Genomic DNA, 26,044 nt, shown 5'->3' on the forward strand with positions numbered 1-26,044 from the left:
GATTGGATTTATCTCAAAACAAAACATTTATTATTTTGCTATTTCGCTTTTTTTGCTTTCTCCCTAAAAACATTTCTTAAGCAGGTTTTAGTTTTTGTAAAACTTTTATTTTCAGTTGTAAACAGTTTTTAGGTCAGGGAAAAGAAATCTGACAGAGGCCAGTGTTATTGTGAGCTAAATTTTCTTTCCATAATTGAAACCAAATGTTTTACAGGTTGCATGCTGGGATCTCTGGCAGCTTCTGTGCCATACACAGAAACTTTCTCAAAGACGTCTTACATCAGGCACATTACTGAACCTCCCTGCAAACATTTCCTTTGGAAACGGATGGTTCTCTGTCCTTCTACTCGGGATTTTGCTTTAAGGATATACTCAGAGTCTTCATTTGGGGATTTTTTAATTGATTTATACTATCATTTTCTATACTTTCAAAGAAGTATACAACTTTTTGCTTTTTGTACTGCTGCTGATTTGGTAGTCATTACCTTACAATCCAAAGAGAAGTTAGAGAAAAAATGGAGGACCACGTACCAGAAAATGTTGAGTAAGAAGAGACTATTGTAAACTGTTTAAATTGAGCACTTTGCTCTGAAAGCCTCTCCAATCTCTGGAAATCACAGGACTTTTACAAAAACGTGAATTATTAAGAATGTAAGTAAATGTCTATATTGTTGACTTTCCTTGCATTGCTAACGAACACACGATGTATATATAAATATATGCTTTGAACTATTCCCTACTGTCTGTGTGTTCGTGGTGCCTGTGCTGGCTGCCTAGTTATTGCACACGTATAGGTATTTGCTCTATGTTCTTTGAAATATTTTCTGGCATGACTCTATGCACAGATTGGCATGGTGTTGCCGGCTCCTCTTGCAGAAGTGGAGATTAAACCTGGAGACCTATGGAGAATTGCAATCAATAAGAAGTAAAAAAAAATAAAATCTAATGTGTTATTTCAAAGCTTTCATTTTGTCACAACATTGCTAAAATATCCAATTTACTAACAATATTTATACATTTTATTATGCTAAGTGGAATCATAGAAGGAGAGACCAATACATTTGGTTAATTCAGAAGCTTTTTGTAAATTGATAAATTGATTGACAACTTGCACAAAAAGATATTAATTGAATTCTGTCCTATTTATTTATTGTCAGCAAAGTAAAACAATTGTAAAAGATTTATCCAAAATGCGTGATACTAAAATATAGCAATAATGTTATTTACAAAAAATGTTTAAGGGAGACTCCAGAGCCAACCCTGAATTTTTATTGTAATTATTCCTTAGGGAGACAGTAAAGCTCCCCAATGATTAGTTTTAGTGAGCGCTGCCAGATGACTGCTCAGAAACAGTGGATGACACCTCTACCTCCTGTCTAGCATATCACTTTATATTAGGCAAAAGGGCCAAGCTCAAGTGTTGATTCACACCTTACACATTTTGATCATTTTTCAGTCACAGATGGCAAGCGCTCATAGAATATAACATAACACAGAAATATATTATCTCAGCAGTGTTCATTTTTTATAACATCCCAGCTTTATACAGGTAATATATGTATTAGTAGATTAATAGATAACCCAATTTATATGTAGACCTCTTTGGGTCTGGTAATCTCCACCTTGATGCATCACCAGCTTCCTACTCAGAACAAAAAAGCCTTGAAAGTTAAACACCAAAGTTGCCATTACTTGAAGAGATTTTCCATATTTGAACAGTGATTCCTATCATTTTATCATTAAGAAATAGATCATCCCAGTATATACTGTATATACTACTAAAGGAAAGGGAGGGTACAACAGTGAGTAGTCGGTTTTCCTGAATATATATATAGAGATCAGTTCTCGTCAACCCAACTCAACTTGCTAACTTTTTATGTTACTGCATAAAATGGAACTTGACTCTACAGTTAACTATTTCCTGTTTCCTATCCCACAGTGACCTTCAGATGAGAGAGAAAAAAGACTACACAGGCCTTATACGTAGATCAAGGATTTTTTGCTTTGAAGAAAAATTCTTGTAAAGAAAAGGTAACTGCTATAAATCCAGTGTGATGGCGATATTTGCTGGCTACAATTTCTGATTCATATAATGCCTGCCTTAAGGATAAGAACAGTGCTGTTCTGTATTCAGTCAATAGAAAGATCTACTTATGACCAGCATCATTTTAATAGTTGCTGCCACTACCAGATATGGTTAGTGCTATGGATGTATTTATTTATTTTATTGATTCATTACACTAAATACATTTATTTAATACTAGGAATACATAAACATGGTTACTATTATGGTCGTATTTATATACAATGGTGTAATTACAAAGTGGCATGGATGATGACTGCTATTAGCTCCATGGTGGGAAGTGGTGGGTCTGGCATTGAATTTCGGTACCTCTTGCTGTGATATCAGCTACCTACAACCAACAGAAGGGAAAGTCAGTGCATATAGATTTTTATAGCTTCAAGTTCAAGACTAGAGTCAGAAAGCAAATAAAAGCAGTTAGCATCTTCCTAGTGGTGGCTGCATGCAGTCAGAATGACATCTTGTATTTGTCAGAGAAAAATTGCTTCACTATACAGATATGTTCTTAAATTCATCAGCACAGCATGTAACATGCACAGAGCATTGGGTCTGGCTTTCAGTGTTGAGTAGAACAATTCTGAGTCTTGTCATAAGGCCTTTGTTTTCTGTGCGTTTCCCAGTTTATACACCATGGAAGTGTGTTTTATTAAGGTGTCTGAAAGCCTTAGAGAAGAACTGAAAGTGCTCCGAGATGAAACATCTCCAGGAAATTTTATGGAAAAAATAAGAAATGCGCCCACCAAATGAAGTTGGGCAAACTTCAACCACCACCGTGATGTAGCCAGAAGTAGATGTTGCCCATTCTCAGCTGCTGCTCCACCACGACACTCCCAATATAATATTTCAACACAAACGAGAGCCAGTAGGCAATAAATGGCACATATGCCTGAGGAAAGAGTCTGATCGATTTTGCAACGTGTTACTCTTTAGTAAGCATACTTTTCACATCTAATATCTGAATCGTTATCTGATAAATCATTAGCGCCCACTTGCAATCCTGTTATTAAATGCCAATATTTGACTCTCATGTGTTGATATTGTCTCTAAACTAATATCCCAAGATGTACAACATAGGATGGTATATAAACATGAATAAATGTTTAAGGTTGATAGATGTCTCAATGAATACCATCTTCATGCCATAAGTTATCTCTTACACTCGCATGTTAAATATGTATTTCAGCTGATATTTTCACTAGTATGTGGGTACTAGTATGTGGGCATAAATATGTGGGCGTTTCTGGCCGTTGCTTTTGTGAGGGAATCTGTGGCTCATGCAGGCTATATCATGGGCATCTGTTGCTGTAAAGTGACATTTGCCTAAGTTTTGATGAAATATATAAACATGTATTGTAGATTATTAGTTTAAAATGTACTCATTTTTTATTTAACCCAGTGCAGGAAAACAAATGTGCAAATATATTGTATCCTAAGCAGTGGCTATCCTATTCTAGTTAGCAGCGGTATCTGATAAACCCAAAGACCTATCTTCAATAATATCCATGTAGATAAGGCTGGGATAATTCCCCCTATAATAGATTTATTAACTGGGCAAAGCTGATGGATAAACGTGTAGCTATTTTTGCTGGCAAAGAGTGATGGAGCAGAGCTGTGTTATCTTCCCACTCGACGGGCACCGTTTCCCTGATCACTTCTTCGGGGGGGCACTCAAAGTCCTCAAAGCCAAATTCAAAAAGTCTTTTAACCCCCTCAGGTGCTTCACAGGAATTTAAGTAATGTGGAAAAAATGAAAATGTTACCATGTCCCACAAAAAATGTTGCTTTAGCCTCAAATTTTGCATTTTCACAAAGGTAACAGGAGAAAATTTCTCCAGAGTATGCTGATGTCTGATATGCGGTGAAAAACAACAGTTTGAGTGCATGGCAGGGCTCAGATGTGAAGGAGCACCATTTGAGTTTTGAAGTGCATAATTGGCTGGAATACATACGCTATGTCGTGTTTGCAGAGCTAATGATGTGCCTAAATACTAAAAGTCCCCCACAAGTGACACCAATTTTGGAAACTACACCCCTCAAGGAATTTATTTTGATGTGTTTAGCATCTTGGACCCACAGGTGCGTCACAGAATTTTATACAATTGAGCTGTGAAAATGAAAAAAAAATACATTTTTTTACCCTTCAGCCACAATGGAAGAAATTGGATAGTAAAATTTGTAGTGCAATTTCTTGAGTACACTGATAACCCATATGTGATGGAAAACTACTGTTTGGGCACACACCAAGGCTCGGAAGGGAATGAGCACCAATTGAATTCTGGAGCACAATTTTGGATGGAATAGATTGTATATGCCATATCATATTTGAAGAGTCTTTAGCATGCCAAAACAGCAAAAAACCCTGTGAGCATGTGAGCATGTTGCGGGATGCAGTGATGGACAGGAGGCAGAGCAAGCATTAACAGATTTATTACAGGGAATACTCCACACAGGGAGATGAGGGGTTAGGCAGGGAGTATGGGGAGTGTGATAAAGAAAAGAACAACTGTTCATGGAAAGAGTAAACTTATCAGTCTGCTGGCTTCCTGGCTGTAGAGGCTTGAAATCCCACGGCGGTGTCCACGGAGTGCTGCATGAAGTCCCTGGCGGGGTCCTGAAGAAGTTGACGATGAAACCTCTGAGGAATCTATTCAATAAAATAAGGCAGCAGCATTAATCTGGACTCTGTCTGTCTTCTGTTCAGTGGCGTCCTTCTTTTCAGGTGCACAAAAGTGTGGCTGACAGTTCTTTTATGCACGCTTTAAAAAGAGGGACAACGATGGATCATAGACCAGACGATGTCCACAGTGCCTTGATCTGCCTCATTGTAGGGAATCTTCCTCTGGGGTTTCTGTCTGAATCATGCAATTAAGAGATTTACCAGGAAACCCCGGTGTAAGCGTAGGTTAGATGTGAGCTAAGCCTTACTGTGATCTTTGGGAGGCAGAATGAACAAATTAACAGCAGGTCAAGAATTTGTTCTATATATGTTTTACGCCATTCCTCATGTGGTATAAGTGATTATTCAACTTTATTCTTTGGGTGGGTGCAATTACAGCGATACCAGATTTATATTTTTTTATGTTTAGCTGCTATCTCACACTAAAAGACGCTTATTTTTTATAAAAACAAGTATTTGCATAGCTATATTCAGAGGCAGAATGAACAAAAACCAGTAATTCAATAAATTTTTTTTATACTGTTCACCATGTAGTAAAAGTGATGACAGCTTTATTCTCAGCACTATTACAGCGATACCACATTTATATAATTTATGTAATGTTTTTATGTTTTTTTTTTTGTTTTGCCACTTTTAAACAATTAAAACTATTTGATAGAAAATAGAGTTATTCTTGCAATACTCTATTCTGAGAGATATAACTTTTTTATTTGTATGCTGACGAAACTGTATGGTGGCTTGTTTTTTGTGGAACAAGATGACATTTTCAGCTATATAATTTTTATTTACATCTGATTTTTTATTGCATTTTATTCCACTTTTTTGAGCAGTGTGGTGTAAAATATGAGTTTTTTGCAAACTTTTTTATGTATTTTTATTACGGTGTTCACTGAAGGGGTTAAATTGTGTAAAAGACTTATAGATCAGGTGGTTCTGGACATGGCGATACCAATTCTGTGCACTTTTTTTCTACATCAATGTATGTATTCATTGGTATAATGTTTTTAACTTTTTTTATTTTGTGATTTTTTTTCTTCCTTTTTTTAAAGTCCTTCTGTTAGACTACAGTGCTACACTGACAAAATGCCTCTTACACAATGCCCCTGGCATGGTCTAGACAGGCCACCATACCTGGCAGACTCGGAGGTCATCATGATGACCCCAGGTTGTCACTGCAACAATCGGGCCCTCGCGATGAGGTCAAAGGGGTGCTGATCGAACAGGAGAGGGAGCCCCGTCCCTCTCCTGTTTGATAAATGCTGCGATAACTATTGAGCATAGCATTTAGGGGGTTAAATTACTCAGGGTGGTGTGGGTTTGTTTCTGGCTGTGACAGCCGGGACACGGTTTTCACTTAAGGTGAGCTCCTGGCAGAGATTATGAGGGTACTGGTCCTATGCCAGTATGATTACCATGACTTAAATTTGCGCTATTTTGCAAGAACCCCGTAAAGGGGTTAACATATTGCAATCATCATGTTATACAGCACTTTGTACATATAATTGCTCATTTTGCCCTTCTAACCATCTAATTCTTCTCTTTTCTCTGCTCTATGTAGAAACTGGAAGTATCTTGTCCCTCATTTATCTTTCCCCTATTCAGCTCCTGACCAGCTGCTCCGCTCGTCCCCCAGCCAGGGACTTTTGCAGTGACTCATGACCATACAAGGAAAGCAGAACTCTTGTTTCCGCAAAGAGCTTAGAAGGATTCAGGTAGTCAGTTTTTAATCATGTGATGTCATAGACAATGGAAAAGAGAAGTATTATGTGGGTGGAAGGGGAAAATTAGCAATTTTATGTGCACAGTGCCATATAATGTTATGACCACAATATATTAAGAGGATAAAAACTATCATGGAAGTGCTTCTTTAACCCATTAACATTCAATGACCGACATAATTCATCATGGCCAGGTGTCAGTTCCTGCACTAGGACGGACTCTGTACGTCATGCATTTAAACTGTCACTGTGTCAGTTCTATCACTATCACTATGTATTTAAACTATCACTCAGTGACAGATCAGTGCCGACAGCCGTCTGTGACAGCTGAGAGGCACAGGAAGAGGTGCAGGGACACATGCTGTCTGTCCCTGCACCCAGATCGCTGTGATCAGTCAGTCAATCTGACTGACCGATCACAGTATCTTCGTGCAAGAAATGCTGAAATATCAGCACTTCCTGCCTGATCAGTGCAGCAGCTCATCTCTGTCAGTGTCTGAGCAGCTGCACTAACAGCCAGGAGCGATGTCATCGCCACCCCTTGCTGTTAACCCCCTAATTGCTGCGATTGAGCACGAGTGCAGCATTCAGGAGGGAGGCAGAGGGACAGGAGCTTAATCTGCCTTCAGATCAGCGCCCCAACAACGTATCGCTCGGCTCGATCGTTGTCATGATGACCCGGGGTTGTCATGATGACCACCGGGTCACCAAGCTACAGAAAGCTTCTAAGACCATGCTCACAGCATGGTGTCAGAAGTTTTCAGTATAGGTATAATGCACTGCCATGAATGGTCTGGCTCGATGTGGAAAATTAGCTTCACTTATATCAAAGACTAGACAAATATTTGGTATAGCTTTAAACACTACTGTATTTCATGTTGAATAAATATTAACCCTTATATTGTACTTTGGGAAAAAGAGCAAATATATATGTATAGGCAAATGCCAAAAGAAGTACACAGGAACCTCAAAAATGCAGAAATAGTGGTCTCCTATGGAGTCATCTTTTCAAAAAGGAGGCAAATTAACATATAAACAGAAATTGAAGATTTACAAACATGTTTTCATTTTAAACGATTCATTACAAACACACCTGCAGCTACAGCTCTCCCTTCACAGCACTCCCAGCTCTGATGTATCCCATCCTCCCCTCACACTGACTGTTGCGAGATGGAAGCTAAAAAGTATTTGTAATCATGCTCAGCTCTGGTCTACTGTAGTCACAAACAGCTCTTCAGTGAGACCTGTGAGAGCAGGGCTGTCTGTCATTATACTGAGGAAGCCTTCTGTAAGCTATGTTTTTCTCCTGCATGTTGCTGCCTTCTTATGACTGGTCAATGACAGGAATGGGAAGAAATACATGACCCCAGAGAAGAATCCCTGGTAATACCTAGTTGTGCTCATCATAAATTATAGCCTAAACTCTAAATGCTAATGAAAAATTTTGTTCAGCTATGCAGAATAAAGATAGATCAGACATTCATGGAAGAGCTAATTCCAAAGTCCTGTAATCAATAAGTGGTGAATGGACAGTACCTAGCAGCAGCCACTATCAGTAGATGGGGCAGATTGTTAAATTAGCACTTCCTGCAGCCTCCGGCACCTAGAACAGAACTCAGGTGTCGCACCCCCACCAATCAAACAATGATGACCTATCCTGAGGATAGGCCATAAATTTAAAGTAGTGGACAACCTCTTTAATACAACAGGTCCAAAATACTAGCTAAGGACAGCTCAATTTGGATCTGATTTTGAGACAATCACATTTTTGTTTACACCTAATGGTTGGCCGGGGAATATGGGCGCTGCGTACCTGGGGAAGGGATGTTACCAAAATGAACACCATGAGTGAAAGTGTGGCAGTATGAAATCATGAGCTTTAGCAGTCATGTGGATGTTATTTTGACATGTGCACCTATGTAACCATTGTTGCAGCTAAAGTACACTCCTTAAGGAATGCATTATTCCCTTAAGGCAGTGGCCTTGTCCAGCAGAATAATGCCTCTTGCTGCACTGTAAGACATGATCATGTATGATTTCCAGAATATGACAAAAAGGTGTTTATTACACCTTCCCGCCAGGGGTAGGTTTTTTGGTGACACGTTGTACTTTATGTTAGGGTGGTAAATGTAGGTCAATTTTGAGCATCTTTATGAAAATATCTAAAATTTGTTAACAATTTTGAAAAACAAATTGCAATTTTCAAGCCTTAATTTTTATGCCCTTAAAAAATTCATACAAAATAGTTATTAAATAACATGTACTATGTGTCTACTTTACATAAGCATCATTTTTGAAATGTATTTTAATTTTTTGTTAGGACATTAGAAGAATTAAAGGTTTAACAGAAATTTCTCAATTAAATTTATAAAAACTAGTTTTTAAAGACAACTTCTTGTTTGAAGCGATGTTGGGGTGCCTATTTGTTATGGAAATCCCAAACAAGGCTCCAAATTTAAAACCTCATCAGGAAGTCTTAAAACTCTTTAGGTGCTACACCGGAATTAACGCAACGTGTAATAAAAAATAGATTTTTCTTTTGCTAAAGTTTTGCTTTAGTTCCAAATTGTTAATTTTGTCAAAGGTAACAGGAGAAAATGGACCCCACAATTTGTTGTTTAATTCTTCATTAGTACATCAATTTCCCGTATGTGGTTGGAAACTAATGTTTGGGCATAAGGTAGCACAGTTGCTTTTTGGTGCTCTATTTTGCCTGGAGACCCACACAATTAAACTCATTTTAGAAACTGTGCTCCTCAATGAATTCATCTAGGGCAAGGATTGTCAATTAATTTACCACATGAGAGAGCATGCCTGTTGTGGAAGGACAAAATAATGGGCCAAACTTAATTCTGCCCATTGTTATTATCTTATATTAATTTTTCACAATTAACCCCTTCACTACCAAGGGTGGTTTGCACGTTAACCCCCGGGCCAATTTTTACAATTCTGACCACTGTCCCTTTATGAGGTAATAACTCTGGAACGCTTCCATGGATCCCAGTGATTCTGACAAAGTTTTCTCATGACATATTGTACTTCATGTTAGTGGTAAAATTTAATTCATATAACTTGCATTTATTTGTGAAAAAAATGGAAATGTCGCGAAAATTTTGAAAATTTAGCAATTTTCCAAATTTGAATTTTTATGCTCTTAAATCACAGAGATATTGCACTCAAAGAACTTAATAAATAACATTTCCCACATGTTTACTTTACATCAGCACAATTTGGGAACTAAAATTTTTTTTTGTTAGGAAGTTATAAGGGTTAAAAGTTGACCAGCGATTTCTCATTTTTACAACACCATTTTATTTTTACGGACCACATCATATTTGAAGTCATTTTGAGGGGTCTATATGACAGAAAATACCCAAAAGTGACACCATTCTAAAAACTGCAACCCTCAAGGTGCTCAAAACCACATTCAAGAAGTTTATTAAACCTTCAGGTGCTTCACAGGAATTTATTGAATGTTTTAAAAAAAATGAACATTTAACTTTTTTTCACAAAAAAAATTAGTTCAGGTTCAATTTTTTTATTTTACCAAGGGTATCAGGAGAAATTGGACTGGAAAAGTTATTGTGCAATTTGTCCTGAGTACGCCGATACCTGATATGTGGGGGAACCACTATTTGGGCGCATGGCAGAGCTCAGAAGGGAAGGAGCGCCGTTTGACTTTTTCACTGCAAAATTGGCTGGAAACTAAACCCCAGAAGGAACTTATCTAGATATGTGGTGAGCACTTTGAACCCCCAAGGACTTCACAGAAGTTTATAACGTACAGCCGTACAATTAAAAAAATCATATTTTTTCCACAAAAATGATCTTTTCACCCCCAATTTTTATGTTCCCAAGAGAAACAGGACCCCAAGAGTTATTGTGCAATTTGTCCTGAGTACGCTGATACCCCATATATGGGGGTAAACCACTATTTGTGCACATGGCAGAGTTCAGAAGGGAAGCAGCGCCATTTAACTTTTTTGGCTGGAATTGAGATCGGACGCCATGTCGCGTTTGGAAAGCCCCTGATGTGCCAAAACAGTGGAAATCCCCCAATTCTAACTCTAACCCTAGCCCTAGCCCTAACCCTTGCTCTGACCCTAGCCCTAACCGTAACCCTATCCCTAATGGGAAAATGGAAATAAATAATTTTTTTTATTTTATTATTTTTCCCTAACTAAAGGGGTGATAAAGGGGGGTTTGATTTACTATTTATGGCGGGTTTTTATTTTTGGCAGCTACCATACGCTAAAAGACGCTTTTTATTGTAAAAATAGTTTATGCATCACCACATTTTGAGAGCTATAATTTCTACATATTATGATCCACGGAGTCATGTGAGATCTTATTTTTTGCGGGACGAGTTGACGTTTTTATTAGTATCATTTTCAGGCACGTGACATTTTTTGATCGCTTTTTATTCCAATTTTTGGAACGCAGAATGAATAAAAACCAGCGTTTCTTGAATTTCTTTTGGGGGGTGCGTTTACACCGTTCCGCGTGCGGTAAAATTGATAAAGCGGTTTTATTCTTCGGGTCAGTATGGTTGCAGCTATACCTCATTTTTGTCATTTTTTTATGTTTTGGCAGTTTTATGCAATGAAAACAATTTTATATAAAAAATAATTATTTTTGCATTGCTTTATTCTGCGAGCTATAACTTTTATAATTTTTTGCTGATGATGCTGTGTGGCAGCTCATTTTTTGTGGGACAAAATGACGTTTTCAGCGGTACCATGGATATTTATATGCGTCTTTTTGATCGTGCGTTATTGCACTTTTTGTTCGGCGGTATGATAATAAATCATTTTTTGCTTCGTTTTTTATTTTTATTTTTTAAGGGGTTTGCTAAAGGGGTTAACTAATGGGACATTTTTATAGGGTGGGTCACTACGGATGCAGCAATACCAAATATGTGTAATTTTATTGTTTTTTTATTTTCAAAAAATGAATTTATTAGGGAATATTTTTTTTTTAAATTTATTTAGCGATTTTTAAAAAATTACACGATTTTTACACTTTTTTTTACTTTATTATAATGTCCCATGGGGGATATCACTGTCCTGTGACAGATCGCTGATCTGTCACATCACAGATCACTGTGACAGATCAGCGATCTGTCACAGGCACTGCTGCAGGCTTCCTCATGCCTGCGCTCTGCGGGCAGTGAGGAAGCCAGCTCCCTGCAGGCCCTCGAAGGTCCCCGCCGCCATATTGGATCCGGGGACCTACAGGGAAGGTGACCCCCACAGCGGCGCTGCACATTGCACTGCTGTGGGGGTCGCAGGTAAGCACGGAGGGAGCCCCTTCCCTGCTGCTGCTTCCTTTAGCCCCCGGTACACCGCTATCATGTTTGCCAGGGGTCAATGTGTCGGGGGCGGTCCGTGACCGCCCCTGACACAATGTGCCAGGTGTCAGCTGTGATAATCAGCTGACACCCAGCCGCGATCAGCTGCGCTCCCCTCGTGAGCGCAGCTGATCGCATTAGACGTACTATTCCTTCCATGGGACTTAGGTCCCAGGTCACATGGATGGAATATTACGTCCATTGTAGGAAAGGGGTTAATATTGTGCAGAACTATGTCTGTTGGCTAGCTGATACTGTTAATACATATTATGATATGGCATATTGTAACATGTATTTTTATCAATAGTAACTAATAAAAACCAAATTATGTGCTACTTCTTGTAAAGATTATAAATCATACTGCTCTTCTCATTCAGCCCTGTGTACTTTGATCAACAGCTCCAAACAGAATATAATGCCACCATCACCCCCATACACAGTATGTTGTCCTCACAGCCCCCCACATAGCATAATGTCCCAATAACCACTCAAACAATATGTTGCCCCTCAAACAATATGATAATCCACACTTCACTCCCACTATATGATGTTTCCGTAAAGCCCATCATACAGAAAATCACCACAGAGCCTCAAACACAGTATGATTTTCCCACAAAGCTCCACATTACAGTATGATGTCCTAACAAAGCCTCTTACACATTATGATATCCCCACACAGTTGCCTATTGTCAGTATGATGTCCCCACATAGTCCTTAGGTGCACAAAGCTGCCCACACACAGCTCCAAGCACAGTATTACGTTGACAAGAAAAAGGGTAACAATGTTTTAAACTTTCAGACTCCATGTCCCACCATACGCTACTGCGGTTTGAATGTGAGACTATCATAATTTTATAGACAACCATATTAGTTATCGTAAACATAAATTTGACTCAACTAATTAGCATATGATTAGTTTTGCAGATTCTTGTCATGTCAGTGCATTGTCACAGTTTTGCTCCTTGTGGTAGAATTTTTTTTTCTTCTTGCATACTACAAATTACAACCTGTTCTCACATTCCCTAAAAGCATAGTATGTCATTATGTTGATTTCCAAGTGAAAGGTCACTGGTTTGAATCGAGGAGGAGCCATGAAGATATTTCCCAAGAAAAAAGAAACAGCATCATCAAGCTCATCGATAGCGATCTCTCTGCCAAGAAAATTGCCAACTGCATCATGTTAGTGCCATGACGGCTTGAAGCATGCAAAATGAAGTCCATCTGTCCATTCAAAAGCCAAGTGGTGGATGTCCAGGCAAAATATCGGAGTCGCCAAGTCCGCTCATCACAAGGTCTTTCAGTTCTTTCGTGACAAACACGGCAGTGGAGGTGGCTCGTATGGTTCATAATAGTGAGATCACAGATGTGCATGCAAGCACCATGCAATGCATGTTGCACAAGTTTGGAATGAGAGCTGAAAAAAGTACTGTCAAGTTCAGTGGAGGAAGTCTGATGATATGGGGTTGTTTCACAACCAAAGGCATTGGATACTTGACCATGATCGATGTTGGTCTCAATGTTAAATTATACATGAGTATCCTATAAGAAAGGTTACTTTGTACACTTGAGTACTATGGTTATGAAAAAGCCAACATAGTGTTCTAGCAGGACAACAACACGAAGCACTCATTGACATTGCCAAATAAATGTTTCAATGACAATGAAGTAGAAGTGTTGGATTGGCCCCCAAAGTCCCAGGAACTCAACCCAATCGAACACTTGTAGGTAGAGTTGAAGAAAAGCTGTATACATACCTAAGTGGGTTGTACAGTATGCACCAACTTTGGAAACCTGTAGAAGAGACCTGGGGACTGATTTTGGTAGACACATGCTTGAATCTGATCAAAAGTATGCCCACAAGAATTCAGGCAGTGTTTGAAAGCCAAAGGTGGCTATACAAAATATTAACAAAGTGATAAAAATTTAAATTTAGAATTTTAGATGCAAAGCAGTAACAATGCAGTGACATGACAAGAATCTGCATAAGTAATCATAAGCAAAATATTTATTAGTTTAATTTACATATGAAATAGCCAAGATGATTGTCTATAAAATGATGGTAGTCTCATGTTCAAAGCATTAGTGCATGGTGAGATATGTAGCCTGAAAGTCAAAAGTTCGAAACATTTTTACCCCTTTGCTCATCAGTGTATCTCCTATCCTCATGCCTTCCTGTAATAATGTCCCCCATCCTGGGCCCATTAGTTAATAATAGAGTTGAGCGAAACGGGTTGAAAAAATTGAAAAGTCGCGTGAGGTCGGCCACGAGGTCGGCGACTTTAGCGCCAAAGTCGCATTTCAAAAGATGCTTGAGCGCCCTTTTTGCAGCCAATCAGGAAGAATGGACACTGTGGGCAACGTGATGACATAGACATCGGTCACCAACATCTTGGAGAAGGGCATGCAAGTGATTGGCTTGCTTTGTGGGGCGTCACGGGGGTATAAAAGGGTGGGGACGCCGACCGCCATGTTACTCATGCTGATCTCAGAATAGGGAGAGCTGCTGCTGATTCTGTAGGGAGAGTGTTAGGCAGGGAAGAAGATACCAAAAACTGATTCTGCTGCTAGCTATTTTGCCTGTACCAAACACCAGTCACTGTGCAGTGCAAGGGGAGGCTATAGTTTGGTGCATCAGCTCTGTTGGTTATTAGGCTGCCTTTTAAGGCTACCTGGTAGCTGCATTGCTGTGTGCCCACTGCTGAGCAAACTGCTTTTTTCAAAGCAATCCAGATTTTATTGTTTTGTCCTTGTGAGTTACTGAGCACTCATTTTTCACACACCGTACAGCGGTGTACGCTCCTCTCTCAGTACCGTGTAATGGCTGTTATCACGGCCACAGTGAGGCTGTGTGTGACTCTGTAAGGATAAGTAAACCTTATAGTTTTGTCTGGTTTTCAAACAGTTTAGTATATTTGCTGTTTGATTACATTCAAAACTATAGAGAGACAGCGTGTGTCAGTCCGTATACTAAAACACGGAGCTTGACAATTTTACATACACTGGACAGCGGTGTACGTGCACACTCCTCTCTCAGTACCGTGTAATGGCTGTTATCACGGCCACAGTGAAGCTATCTGTGTGGACTCTGTAAGGATAAGTCGAGGAGTTGTTCCGTTCTTACAGACCTACACTGTAGGGAGATTCCAGTTCTGCCCAATTCTATATACACCTTGTAGTTTGTCATACACTAGGCAATTTCTGCCGGTCACATTGCGGTGTTAAATAAACAGGGCCTGACTGAATCCCACAATGTCCTGAAGTGTAGAGACATTCCAATTCTACACCGTCCTCTATACACCTATCTAACAGCATAGAGAATCTGCCTGTGACATTGCGGTGTTAAATAAAAAGGACCTGACTGAATCCCACAGTGTCCTGTTGTGAGTTCATTTTCCCCTTCACTACTGAGGCCCGAGGAACTCCCTCTTCTGGTGAAGAAAGGTAGTGAGCCTGATTGTCAAACACCTGGGGCTGATGATGATGACTGGCTGAGTGGAGTTAATGACTGGATATAAGGCTGCCGATGCCCTTCTGGCCTGCGGGTGATTTCTCTGTGGACTTCTAGGAAACCAGTCTGATTCCTGCTCATCTAAAGCTAAGATTTCTGCTTTGCCTTTTTGCATTAGTGTTTTGTTTTCCTTGCTTTTCTGGATTCTGCCATTCCCTGCTGGGGTGAGCTGAATCTCCTTTTGCCTGTTGCTTTGTCTTCAGAATATTCCTGAGTACTGACATAGCTTTTTTGAAGCCTAGCGTCTTCAGGGCCTTTTTTACTGTCAGTTGGCTCTTATTTTCATAGGGTTTTTCACGGATTGCAGACAGCAGCCTTCCTGTCCTTTCCTATCTAAGCTAGCGTGGGCCCCATCTTTGCTCAGTCTATCTTTCTGTCTGTGTTTTGTTCTTTCTTCTTGCTTCACCGTCATTATATGTGGGGGGCTGCCTTTTGCTTTGGGGTCTGCTCTGGGGCAGTTTAGATTTCCCTTTCTGTCTTTAGGCTATGTAGTCCTCCGGCTGTGATCGAGGGGCCTAGGGCATCGTAGGAGCCCCCCACGGCTACTGCTAGTTGTGTTGATAGGTTCAGGGGTCTGCAATCCGATAGCTGCCAACTTCTCTGGTTTTCTGGACTTAGCTAGCATTTCTATTTTTGCCCCCTACGGTGACTCAATCATAACAGTGTCCTGAAGTGTAGAGACATTCCAATTCTACACAGTCCTCTATACACCTTTCTAACAGCATAGAGAATCTGCCTGTCATATTGCGGTGTTAAATAAACAGGGCCTGACAATCCTACAGTGTCCTGAAGTGTAAAGACATTCCAATTCTGCACAGTCCTCTATACACCTTTCTAATAGCATAGAGAATCTGCCTGTCATATTGCGGTGTTAAATAAACAGGGCCTGACTGAATCCCACAGTGTCCTGAAGTGTAGAGACTTTCCAATTCTCCCCAGTACTATATACACCTTGTACTTTGTTTTACAGTACCAGAGAGTTGGTGTAAATTTGGGTAAATTTTTCCAAAAAATGAGGAAGTGTGGTGGAAGAGTCTGTGGAAGTGGGCGGGGGTTGGCAGCTGGTAATGATGGTGTTGGTTTGGTGGTGTATCTGCTGGTAGTGGCAAAAGCAAAATAGCACCTAATACTGGAGGTGTTGAGGCTGCGTCATCGTCTGGCTCCACAAGGCCTCGAAAGCTCCCTTTTCTGGGAGTAGGTAAACCGCTTCTAAAGCCGGAGCTTCAAGAACAAGTTTTGGCTTACATTGCTGACTCAGCCTCCAGCTCTATTGCATCCTCTTCTGAAGTTTTAAAAAATAAAAGCACTGAGTCATCATTGGAGGCTCATGGTCATGAACCACACCTTTCCTTGTGTCCTTCACCCCTACCAAAATTGAAGGATGCGGTAGGCCACACTACAGATTACTCCATGGAGCTGTTTTCACATACCATGCCTGGGTTATCAAGTCAAATCATGAATTACCCAGGCCAAGATGAATCTGACATGGAGTGCACTGATGCACAGCCACTGCTAGATTTATCTGCTGGTACATTCACTCAGAGCACTACATTGTCCTCGCAGTGTACTGAGCCAGAATCTGACCCTGATGAAACTCAGTTGCCCCCTCCCGCATACTATACCACCATACACGGTGACACAGAGGAAGGTGCACATGACATTGAAGAGGAGGTGATGGATGACCCAGTTGTTGACCCAGATTGGCATCCATTGGGGGTAGAGTGTGCCGCTGCCAATAGCTCAGAAGAGGAGGAGGAGCATCCGCATCGAGAATCGACATCGCAACAGTTGTTATCTGGCAGGCCCTGAGCAGTCCAAAAACGGGTTACAAAAACCCCAAAAATTGCAGGACAGCTTGGCCAGACGGTCAAAAAAGCACAGCGTGCAAGGCCTCAAACTGTCTTCCCTAGTAGGAAGAGTGCAGTGTGGCACTTTTTTGAACAAAATCCTAATGATCAGGCAAAGGTAATCTGTAAGAAGTGCGCAAAGACCTTTAGCCGAGGGAAAAATCTGAGAAATTTGAATACCAGTTGCATGCTAAGACATTTAACCACCATGCACTTGCAAGTGTGGATGGACTACCAAAACCCACGTACAACATGTGCTACTGCTCCCAAAGAAGTTAGTCAGCAACGCAACATTGTTTCCCCCACTGTAAGTCCACCGGTTAGCACATATTAATTGAGGGTCAGCATCACTTCTGAGAATTGTGAAGGAAGTTGTTCCCGTGAATAGTAATTCGAAGATTTCTGCAATCACTAGACTTTAGGTAAATAATTGTATGCATCTTATTTCCTATGGCAGAGAGTCTGGGCTGTCTTACTGAGACAGAAATAAAAATGAAGATTTAAAAATACCACCAAAAGTGTATCATGGTGTACGCTTGAAATACATTTCCTTTTTTCCAGTTTTTAGATTGTTGTGTAATCCATGCAGAGAACACAGAGATTTTAAATGTTTAAACTATGCTCTATATACCTGCTATCCAGTGATAATGTACCCTATCTCAACTTTGTACAATCTGGTCTAATCCATACTGGGCCTGAGACCGTCTGAGCCTGCCTCCTGATCGATACACATAGGTTTTTAATGCGTAAACTTTGCAACATATATACGTGTTATCCGGTGAAACTGGACCCTTTATCAACTTTCTCGAATCTTGTAGAATCCATACTGGGCCTGAGAACGGCTGCAGAGCTGTTAAGCAAGCTACAGCACCTATGGTTTGGACACGTAATGTTTTGCATTTTTTCTGGAATGGCGGTTAGGCCGAAATCAGGAATTGCTGTTGACCTGCACTTACTGGGAAATCATCATTCACGGCGAATTATTGGAATCCCAGATCCCCATCACTAACGGTGTTCAGTGGGTTATCTGCACCTGTAAGCGACAAAAGATGGTCCTTTCAGTGTAGCGCGCATGTAGCCCACATGGACATGGAAGGACATGATAGCCCTGTTATTGCTCGATCGCGCGTGCCAGAGCCTCGCGTATCCCTCTAGTAAGCTTTACGCATACCGCAGGGGCATGCCGGAGTCTCGTTCGTTAACGGAATAAAGCTGACAAATCGCTAGCACAACTACAAAACGGACATACCACACACACACAAAATCGACAAAGCTTTCAATGTGTGCATTTTTTTTGAGGTGGCATGGTTGTGGTTACCCGGGTGGAGTCCAATTAAGCAGCAGGCTCCACTTCTGGTGATGCCCTTTTGGAAATTCCTTTAAGGTTCAGCTTTGCAATCATACTGCCCCCGGAAAGCAAACACTTTGGCTTCATGGACGCTGTTTGGAGGTTCATGGGAATAACGTCGCCCGATCGCCAGTTGCCATAATTTATTGGTGGGAAGTACGACGGTAAATGATCATGTTCATTTTCAGATTTTGTTTTTTTGGGTTTGGTTTTTACATTTTTAGTCCAGACTTTCTTGACTTCATAAGGGCATGACGACCCTAGATCTGTGTATCCTCCACCTCCTCCTTTTACTCCTCCACCTCGTTTGTAAATGTAGTTGCCCTTTTCCATATGTTATTTTTGGCTTCTGAGCATTTTTTCGGCTTTGGGACACCTTTTAAGGTGTTTTGTAATTGTTTTGTATGTGTTAGTATGTGTTTGTGTTTGCCTGCCATTGTTTTCAGTGTGGTTCGACGAACATTCGGCGAACTTGCCTCCTGTGCGACGAACCAAAACACTGGCGGGGTGGCTCATCACTACTCATGATATATAGACGTACATTGTTAATATTTAAACTATGCTATATATACCTGCTATCTGATGATACTGTACACTTTGTCTACTTTTTATATTCTTGTCTAATCCATACTGAGCCTGGGAGTGTCTCTGTGTGACTGATGGAATATATATGGAGATTGACAATTATCCTTTGACTGAATAGAGCTGTACGCTTCTGATACAGTACCATATATGTGATGTTATTGTGCGTCTATTTTGTGCTAAATTTGGAAGCTTGGTGGAAATGGCCACGGACGTGGGAGTGAGGGAGCCAGCTGGTGCTGATGGTGGTGGTGCATCTGCTGGTAGTGGCAAAAGCACAATAGCAGCTAAGGCAGGAGGTGTTGAGCCTGCGTCATGGTCTGTCTACGGAACGCCTGGAAGGATCCTTTTCTGGGAGTAGGTTAACCGTTTTAGAAGTCAGAGCATGAGGAACTGGTTTGGGCTTACATTGCCGAAACAGACTCCAGCAAATATGCCCTCCTCTTCTGAAGTTTCAAAAAATGCAAGCACTGAGTCGTCAAGTGCTGGCTCCTGGTCAGGAAGAACCCCTTTCCTTGTCTCCTTCATCCCCACCCAAAGTGAATGATGCAGCAGGCCACACTTCACATTAGTCCATGTAGCTCTTTCTATCATACCATGCATGGGTTATCAAGTCAAATCGTGAATTCAACAGTCCAAGATGAATCTGACATGGAGTGTGGGTGGCCAGGCAGGGCAGTGGGGTTAATCGGTACCGGGACGGTGCCTCCCTGGGATTTGTCACAGTGGTGGTGACCCGTTCCGTGGCCCTGGGCGTCCATGCAAAGGGGTGAATTATGTTTATAGGTGAATGATACGTGACGCCACCTGTGGTTTCTGAGTAGATTGACCAGCGCTGCAGTGGCGCTTCTCTGGGACTGAAGATGTGGTGCAGCTAAGATGTAGAAGCCCTGCACAGGTATGGCCATTGTCGCAGGGCACATGAAAGAGTTGGTAGATGGTGTGTAGTGCAGGGTGTAGCAGAGCTGTGCGCCAGGCGCAGGAGAAAGAGGACAGACACAGTCGTGCAGTTCCTTTACCTGTACTTGGTAAGTGCCGTCCAGGACCCAGAGTACAGATGGAGAAGGAGTTGGTCAGCCTGGAAGCCAATTTGGAATTCTCTCTCTGCAGATAGGTAGTGTGGCCTCCGTTCTAGCGCTTATCTGAAGTACTCGCAGTGCTGAGTTCAATGAAGTTCCCCCGTTGACTCTCTTGGAACTTTCTCGTATGGCAGGCAGCCGTAGCCTTTTTCTTCTGGCTCCCACACGTCGCTGCTGGGGCCTCCGAGCCTTAGTTGGGTACAGAGCATTTACAGCTGCTACTTCCTTCGGTTTCTGCTACAGGAACGTCAGTGTCCCTACAAACTCAGAGACCGGAAACCGGACCATGCGCTCAAGCTAGGAGTGAGCCTTAACTCTGCTCATCCTCCAGCTCCCCTTCTCACGTCCACCCACTTCCCCTTCCCTTCACAGACTGCCCTCTTACCTCCTCCCGACCACAGACAGCAGCTCCTCAGCAGTCAGGTTCAGAGGTCTCCCTGCTGGCCTGGAGTGGGAAATGTGTTGTGTGTTGGTTTAACTGCTAGAGAGATCCTTCGTTGCTCCCAAGTATGACATCACACTCCCTAGGAGGAAGGTAATGCCACTGTGGCAACCGTACTCCTGGGGGCGCCACAAGTGCACTGAGGCCCAGCCACTGCTAGATGATTCTGCTGGTACATTGACCCAGACCACTACATACCCCTCGCACTCTACACAGCCTGAATGTGACCCAGATGAAACTCAGGTTACCCTTCATATATATACTGTACCACCTTACACGGTGACAAAAAGGAAGGTGCAGCTGAAAGTGCAGGTTCGGCTCACCCGCCGTCAGACACACCGCCGTACTATGAGGGGCCCTGTGCCAGTGCCGTCGCCAACGAGTGGGCCCCCCTGCTTGCTCTGGATCACAGCACTTGCAAAGTTGAAATACTTACCTCTCCCTGCTCCACTGCCATGACGTCTTCCACATTTCCTGACAGTGATATTCTGATCAGAGAGCGCAATGACATCACGTCTGTACGCCCAGACTAGTACAGGGATTCCCTAGCGAGGAGACTTATTTGATGAGACTTATTTAATTGTTTTCAATGTTGGGACAGCAATTTTTGGGGAGCACTATACTCTGGAGAATGATATATGGGGCTCACCATACACTGGAGCATTCCAAAGGTGGACATCAGACACTGGAGCAGCATTTACAGGGCCCATTATACACTAGAGCATTAGAAATGGGGCCCATTATATATAGAGCATTATTTGGGCCCATAAGACAGTGCAGCTTCATCCATGGGGACCAACATATACTGTAGCATTATGTGGAGCTCATCATATACTGTTTCAAACATTATATGGGACCAATGATTCTGTATGGTGAAATATATGGGCCTCATTACTCTGTATAGCACACTATGCGTTGGCCATAATACTGTATGGAGTAAGATACTGTCCATTTTTGGAGCTATTGGAGAATTTAAAATGGATATCAGTCATGAGATGTAAAAAGTGAAGTATTTTTCATTGTACTATACCGCGTATCGGAGCATCATGCGTTGTGGTATGTGTTAAAGGGGCGCTCTTTGGCCCAGGGCACATGAAAACCTGGAGCCAGCCCTACACCCACAAATTTAGCCAAATAACCCCCATTTTTCAGTGCTTAACTAGCATTATGAAGTAAATTAAGGTTGAAAAGCTTCAGTAATAAGATTTGATGTTTTTGGCATTCAAAAGGGCACTGTAGGTGTGTTTCCTGGCCTCCACTCCCTGCCGACTTTGCTTCCCCATTGACTTGCATTGGGTTTCGTGTTTGTCGGCCTTCGACTCTTCACAAAAATTGGCCGATTTCGTTCGACCCGACTTTTGCGAAAGTCGGGTTTCATGAAACCCGACTCGACCCAAAAAAAGGCAAAGTCACTCAACACTAGTTAATAATATTCCCCATCCTGGCCCCTTTATTTCATAAATCCTGGGCCCTTTCCTTAATAAATGAGACTTTATCATAGTAATAAAGTTCTTTATGCTGAGCCACCTACTATAATAATGTTCTCAGTCCTTGACAATTCACTTAACAATCCTGGCCTCTTTATTAAATACTGTCCCCGTACTAGGCCCCCTACTGGTAGTGTGGGGAGGAGGACTCCCAGACAGTGAAAGGACAGGTACCCAGGGGACCGCCATCAGGGTTACTGAGGGAACGATACTGGGAGGACAGTAAACGGAAAGACTTGACTGAAGTTGTCAGGGAAACAGGGGGCGGGGCAAGCTTAAAAGGAGCAGAGGGCGCGCTGATCTGGCAGTTGACAGAGAGCAAGACAACAGACAGGAAGCCGTGTGAGACAGAGAGGACCGAGAGAGCAGACGGTGTGTTGTGGAGAGACCAACAGGGGCCTGTGAAAGGAAAGCTGCAGACTCACCGACTAGTGACATGTGAGAGACTTGCACCGGCGGCCGCTTCCCGCATATGGTCCCATACAGCCACTTCCGCTACTTCCCACCCTGTTGTGACAAGGCGGCTACCTCAGTCGACCGCTGCGACGACAGACCATTCCTCTACAGCGGTCAGGACACTGCCCCCCTGCCTTCTCCCACAGCTGCAGCTCTGTCATCACCGGCCCCAGGGGGTGCCACCTCGCTACAGGCGGTAGTAGAGACCCCCGTCCGGTTTGCTAAGGGACCCTGAGCAGAGGTTGGTGAACGGTTATACTTAGAGACTGCGTCATTACCGCACCCCAACAGCACCGTTTCTTCAGGGCCTGTTGCGCCCCACCGGCTTTGCTTCTTTAGGGCCTGTTGCGCCCCACCGACACCGTTTCTTCAGGGCCTGTTGCGCCCCACCGGCATCGCTTCTTTAGGGCCTGTTGCGCCCCACCGGCACCGTTTCTTCAGGGTCTGTTGCACCCCACCAGCACCGTTTCTTCAGGGCCTGTTGCGCCCCACCGGCATCGTTTCTTCAGGGCCTGTTGCGCCCCACCGGCACCGTTTCTTCAGGGCCTGTTGCGCCCCACCAGCATCGTTTCTTCAGGTCCTGTTATGCCCCACCGGCACCTTTTCCTCAGGGCCTGTTGTGCCCCACCGGTATAGTTTCTTCAGGGCCCGACGAGCTGAAACCATTACTGGAAGATCGAGGCGTCAAGGTAGCCGCATCAACGACCTCTAAGCGGCCGCATCTGCAATCCTGAGTGACGCATGGAAGGATAAGTGGACTCTAGAAAATAAGTGTTATAGTTTGGCCATAGTCTGGCTTCCATCACCCAGACTAGCCGGGCTACTTGCAGTTACACAAAAAGTACTGTTTCGTTCATTGAGTCCCTGCGAGGACAGATTGCTTGTTCCCCCGTTTTGTCTGTTCAGTATAGCCCTAGTGGCTTCAATTTATAAAAGTTCATTATACAAGTCATACCCTGTCTCGTGTCTCGTCACTGCATCCTGAGAACCTGCTAGAACCCTACAGTATAATGGACCCCATCTTGGGCCCATTCCTGGTATAATGTCAACCATCTTGGGTCCTTTCCAGTAGTATTGTTTTCTGTTCTGGGTGCCATTCTGGTATGTATCCCATCCTGGCCTCCTTCCTGGTATACTCTTTCCATCCTGGCCACTTCTTGTAAAAATGTCCTCCATCCCAATATCCCCCATCCTGGTATAATGTTCCCAATCCTGGGCTCCTTCCTGGAATAATGCCCCCCATTTAAAAATAGTCAAAGTTTTATTCAATGTTCATGACAACAAAATTAAAAGGTTAAAAAAGGTGCTTCATGTCAACAGGAGGCGCAGCAGAAGCAGTGTAATTCAAAATTAGGGAATGAGTTCTTGTAACAATATAGTCAGGATACAAGAGGCTATACAGATTAAATTAATCATGTAGCAGCAAACCTTCACATGGAACAAATAGAAAGTGCTTTAAATAATGAATATTAACATATATGGACCTATTATGCTAAGTGTCTTTTGTTAAAGTATATGGGTCCATATAGTCATTTATATAGATCATGTAAAGTGCATTTAGTGCATATTGATGTCCTCCTATATTAGGCACATTTGTGCAAATACATGCTTATATATCAAATGGAACATGTGAGATGGAAGATGTGAGAGCAAGGTTTCTGTGTACATCTTTTACCTGGTAACAAAGCAAGTGCTGGAACATCACTACTTCTCCCATCTGCGGGAGAACAGTAAGGCTCGTGGCCCAAACCTCCTCACTTTTGGGAGCAGGGATAGATAGGGCCACAGTCCTAGCAACAGTTCAGGGACCGTTTCCCTTATAATGAACAGTCACATCGTGACATTGGTGCACTCTTTCATACCCGGCTAAGAGTGCATCAACTGAAACCAGTGTGCCTGCCACGGACAGCTAATGACGTCAATGCTGTGCACTGCCCTTGATGGGCAAACCATCACCAGCTGTCGGCCTCTGATTGTCTGGTTGCACGTGTCGCAGTGCAGGGAGCTGGTGAGTCTCTGCGCTTCAATAGATTTCACCTGAATGTGCATCTGAGGATGCACGTCCAGGTGAAATAGGTGCTGGTGTTGGCTCCCATCCCACATGGGCCTGATTATTATGCACCTGCTCATAAAGGCCTTTAAGGGCTCATTATGATGTCCCCACACAGTCCTCTTAGAGCACAGTATTATGTCCCCACACAGGAGCTCCACACAGCTCCTTAGTGCAGAGCATGATGTTCTCAAATTGTACTGTCAATTAAAAAAATAAATCTACTCACCTAACACCCTCTGCACTGTGCACTGAGGCACAGCTGATGCAATATAGTGATGGCTCCCTGTTCCATCACTATACTCACCGGTATCTGTATCATAAGGATGCAGATATAGATGAAAGTAAGACACTGGACATTTGGCGGCCATGTGGTGAGGGACTCTACTGTATCTAGCTCTTTGGCTGTCCCGGTACGGGAGCCACTCCAGAACACCCAGAGGGCCAAAGGGTTTTGTTGAACATCTTGACACCACAGGTGCTTTATAGAATTTTATAGCATTGGACTGTGAAAAGGAAAAAAAATATTTTTTTCTACTAAAATGTTGCAGTTATCCCAAATTTGTAATTTTCACAAGGGGTAGCATGGGAAAATTGACCACAAAATATGTTACCTAATTTCTCCTGCACATGGCAATACTTCATATTTGGACAATACACACAATGCTTAAGAACAACAGCAGCTTATTACGGCATGACCCTGGCATAGTGTGAGTCATCCAGGGTGCCTCTGCCGCTGAAATAGACACAAATTCATATCAATCGCAACAAACCATAAGGGGGAGTCTTAGAACCACAGAAAACGACCATAGATCCATTAATAGAAAAGTGAAAAAAATCTTTATTCAAAATTGCAGTGGGTACAAGACAATGACAGCATGGATACAGGCACGATCATACCATGCACTATGGGAGAAAACACGCAGACCCAAGCTGCCTAACCATTATATATATATGATGATGGGTGATCGGGAAAGAATCATGACCAAATCAATATATCACATACATATGCAGATGAATGGTACCTAAACCTGAAACAAGAAGAGGTGAATGGCCACTATGCCTGTAAACTCCTTTCACTGCATATCTGAACCAGATAGTAAAGAGCCATGCAAACAATTGCCCGATGTAGCTTAGACGGTATCATGAGCTAATGGTTACAATGGTTACTGTGCCAGATGGTGAACTATTTACCTCAAGTGAGTGGCACCGCTAGAGCAGCTGGGACCAGCGCGTCTGCCCCGATGCATGTTTCGGATGCTCGTCCTTTGTCAGGGGGGTGTCAACAACGGGAAACAGGGTGCTTTAAAAACCGTCAGACCGGAAGCAAGGGTGACGCGCGCAGACCGGAAGTGACGCGTCCGCCGTTATAGCAACCAAGTATGCCGAGCAGCGCCAGCATCACATAGCAGGAAAC

At 42.4% G+C, this 26,044-nt stretch overlaps 1 protein-coding gene across 1 annotated transcript in view; it reads left to right on the plus strand.

Moving 5' to 3' along the window:
* The first annotated feature begins 228 nt into the window (after window positions 1-228).
* Window positions 229-26,044, plus strand: part of DDR2 (discoidin domain receptor tyrosine kinase 2) — a 1,077,249-nt gene continuing 1,051,433 nt past the window's right edge. The window contains exons 1-2 of the mRNA XM_073557968.1: window positions 229-651; window positions 1,940-2,031. The gene's annotated coding sequence lies outside the window, so the exon portion shown is untranslated. The remainder of the gene's footprint in view (window positions 652-1,939; window positions 2,032-26,044) is intronic.

The sequence above is a fragment of the Dendrobates tinctorius genome, unplaced genomic scaffold (genome assembly GCF_039654945.1).
Source record: "Dendrobates tinctorius isolate UK_male_01 unplaced genomic scaffold, ASM3965494v1 ptg000012l, whole genome shotgun sequence".
Lineage (NCBI taxonomy): Eukaryota > Metazoa > Chordata > Amphibia > Anura > Dendrobatidae > Dendrobates > Dendrobates tinctorius.